The following is a 4070-nucleotide window of genomic DNA, read 5'->3' as shown; positions in this document are numbered from 1 at the left end:
GGAGAGAAGAGGGAGGGCCCGTTCCGAAAGAAGGGCGGGGACTGGCTCAGAGAAGAAAGAGGGATTGAGGTTTGCCTTCGAGAGCGCAGTGGCAGGGTCTGAGAGGGAGAAAGGGACAGGCTTGACCCTGAAAAAGTGAAGGGTTAGGGTCTGACCCCGAGATAAGGAAGGGGGCAGTAGCTTTCCTAACAGGTTGAGAAAGGCTCTTCCAGGCCCGACCTTAAGGGAGAGAGGGAACAGGGCCTGACTATGATGAAGGGTAGGGCGAATGACAGAAACTAGGGAACGTGTCCACGAGTTAGATAGGGAAGGAAGCAAGGCCAGGCTCTTTGGGCGATAAGACTGAGGGCTTCATCCAAAGGGGCGGGGCCAGGAAAGGAAGGCAGTGGGGCTTGAGAGATTCTGTGGGATCTCCATCACTGCCTGAGACTTGCCTCCCTCCCTGCAGGGTCCGCGGACCTCTCCTCGCTTTCGCTGGCGGTTTCCAGGACCACGGGTGAGCAGCCCTCCACAGTTCCTGCCCGCCTGCACTCTCCGGACGAGGGAGGGGGGACTCCACTGGGCATGCGTCTGTCCCGGGGTTTCGCGGAGGTCCACCTCAGCTTTCCTTGATGGTGCCCCACCCTGCTCGTTGCGATGGGGAGGTTCCAGAGGTCCCTACCTCCCAGGTGATTAGGAGCTGGATAGGTAAAACTAAGCACCTATTCGCACTGTAAGAGGAGCCCTCTGTAGAGATTCGCTGTGGTGGCGCAGAGGGTAGTAGTAATCGATATCTTGGGCTTTAGGGCTGGGTTTTACATGCTGGTGCCACCCCTGCTCACTGTGCAAATGCCTCCAGGTCACTCCCCCTCTCTGGGCCTCATCTGCAAGTTAGGAATATCAGTGCCTCGCTTTCAGGGGGATGGAGAAGATTCAATGAGCTAGGATAGGTAAACTTTCAAAGCAGTGTCTGGCACACGGAAAAGGCTCAGTAAGTGTTATTGTTATCGTATTATTCCACTAACACTTGCCATGCAAGTAAATGTTAGCATTGTAATAATACAATAATAATAATAATAATGATAATAATAGTAATAGACATTATTATTAGACAGCCTATAGCAGTGGTTCTTAAACCTTTGTGTGCGTCAGAGTCACCCTAAGAGCTTGTTAAAACAGAGTATTGGGCCCCACCTCCAGTGTTTCTGATTCACTCGGTCTAGGATGGGTTCTGAAAGTTTGCATTTCTAGCAAGCTCCCAAGAGAACCACTAGTGTATAAAGTCCCTCAGCCTGTACCATCCAAAATTTAGTGCTGTCCAAGGAAATGCAGAATCGTAGTCAAATGACAACATCCTCCCTCTTATAAATTTGCTGAGATTTGAGAGGCAGGGATGAGTCCCGTCACCATGGAGGCTCAGTGGCCCTAGTGGGCTGGGTCTGAGCCTCTCTCTGGAGGTAGAGTCTTGGGATGGCCCCTGGAATTGCTGGCCCGGCTGCGGAGGAGGCTCTGTGGGGTCTGTCTGTAACAGGTCTGTGAGTTGCGGTGGCGGTGAAAGGTGAGAAATGGCATTTGGGACAGATACTACTGCCCAAGCACTGGTTCTGGGCAGGAACCAGACTGACGCTTTTCTGACCCGAGACCTAGATCTTTGGTCTCAATTGAGAGTGATTTCTGATGTCATCCATTCAATAAATATTTATTGAGTGCCAGTTCTGTACCTGGCCTAGTGCTGGGCAGTGCTGCGGACTCAGCAGTGACTGAGACGGCCTTGGCTCTGCCCTCATGGGGTTCCCTACCTAGATGCGGAGGCAGACATGTAAATAAGTTAAGTAATTAAATAAATTATCAGATGCAATAAAGGCTATGAAGAAATATTGGGGTCAGTGATAGCTCATAGCAGGGTGGGGCTGAGTGAATTGCTGGGATAGAGAGGAAAAATTTTCCTCATTTTGATGGGCCAGATGCATACTGGGCCCTACGTACACAGTGGGGATGGGGTAGACATGTCCCCGCCCTGTGATACAGTCTACAGGACACAGATATGAATCACTGTCACATAAGGTCATGTCAAGTCTTAATCAGTGCCACGTAATCGGTAAAACAAAGGCACCTAACTATGAGTGACCAGAGTGGGATTCTGGAGGCTATCCTGGATACAGTGGATAGGGGAGACCTATCTAGGAGGTGACATTTGGGCAGGGACCTGAAAGAAAGCCATTTAAAGAACTGGAAGGAGAGCATTCTGGCACAGACCAGCCTGTGCAAAGGCCCTGAGGCAGAACCTTGAGCATGTGTGCTCAAGCGTGGCCCATCCCGGCGGCCCCTGGATGTTGGCAAGCCTGTGCGGAAGGTTGAGCGGGCAGTGCCAGGTGTTATTTGAGCTGAGCCCTGAGTGAGGAGAAGTTCCCAATATTTCTTGGCTGAAAGAGGATGTTAGATAACGATATTAGCTAAGCTTTATGGAGAGCCTAAGGTGGTCAGACCCTGTGCCAAGCAATTTCCTGGTGTAATCCTGAATTCTCACGTTAACGCCTGAGGTCCATTTATAGACCTCATTTTATAGAGAAGGAGGCTCAGAGAAGTTAAGAAGCTTGCCCCAGGCCACGCAGCCAGTGAATGACAGCTGGGATTCAAACTAACACCTGTGCGACTCCACACCCATGCTCTCAAACCACATCTTCCAACATCCTCATTTTATAGTCATACCAAGGCCTAGAGAGGAGAAGTCCATAAAATAATGTCTCATGACACCTTGTTTAATAGCAGGCAACATTTATGTAGCACCTACTGTTGTGGTCGTTCTAAGTGCTCCCCACGTAGTATTAGCTAATTTAATTTTCCCAACAGCCCAACGAGGCAGGCATTATTATCGTGTCCATTTTATAGATGAAGAAACCAAGGCACAAACAGGTTATGTAATGGGCTCAAGGCCACACAGCTAGCAAGTGGCAGAACCAGAATGTGAACTGAGGCAGTCCAAAGCTCTGGCCACGGCTGAAAGGGCCTCAGTTTCCCCTTGCAGACTAAGCTCCTTGAGGTCCCAGACAAAGTCTAACTCATCTTTGGGTCCCCAGGTCATCCAGCACAGAAGCCTAAGAAAGTTTTTCCAAGTTGAAGTGACTTAAGGTTGGCCCTGCCAGTGATCTGCAGCATGTCCCCTCCTCTCTCCCAGCCTCAGTGTCCCCATCTACCAAGTGCGGGTGTCTTCCCCACCCTGCTGACTTCGCAGATCGCTTGAGATAATGGGTGCAGGAATACTGCTCTCCAAGGAGCAAAGGTCTGGTGGTCAGGAGCCACTCCCTGAGAGCGGAGGAGGAGGACAGGTCAGGCAGTGGGGCTGGTCGGTGTCCGAGGCCAGCACAGGCAACCCTGGGTGGGGCATCCAGCCCTGGCCTGCCCTCCCTTGCTGTGTGACTCTGGGCTCGCGTGTTCTCTCTGGGTTTCCCCTTGTCCCGTCTGTGGAATAAAGGGAGGTTGGTTTCGGTTTCTCCATAGCCCCTTGCAGGGCTGAGCTTTCCTGAGGAGGTGACAAGGGCTTTTCCAGCATTACTGTCACTCCCCGTCAGGTAGCAGGGGCGAACCCAAGCTGGCGGGTGGACACCGATGGGGAACTGGACTATAATGCAGAATGGGCCGCTGCCTGGAGGTGGAGGATCAGTCTCCTGGGATCTTCAGATACCAGACAGTGACTCTGGGGGGCCTAGGGTGGGCTATAGAGAGGGAACACGCCCACATTTTATGTACAATCTTGGGTGTCCATCTTCCCCCTGGTGATAAGACCCTTAGTTTTTCCTCAAATTCCCAACCACACTTTGTAATCTCCGGCCTAAATGTTTTGGGGAGGCATTTGAGGGGACCCTGAGCCTGGGACCCCAACATTGGGAGCTAAAGGGAGGGTAGCCTGGGATGGGAGAGATGGGGCCTGGGGTTTGGCACCCCAGTGAGTCAGAACCCAGTTTCTCAGGATGGAGGAAGCAGGACGGGGGAGGGTACCAGGAGGGGACGGGAGGTGGCAAATCTGTCTGAAAAGATAAAAGTCTTGACCACGTACTGGACCTCACCTTTCTCTTTCTCTTTCTCTTTCTCTT

Source organism: Pteropus vampyrus, unplaced genomic scaffold, assembly GCF_000151845.1.
Source record: "Pteropus vampyrus isolate Shadow unplaced genomic scaffold, Pvam_2.0 Scaffold138, whole genome shotgun sequence".
Taxonomy (NCBI): Eukaryota; Metazoa; Chordata; class Mammalia; order Chiroptera; family Pteropodidae; genus Pteropus; species Pteropus vampyrus.
Note: the sequence above shows the minus strand (reverse complement) of the source record.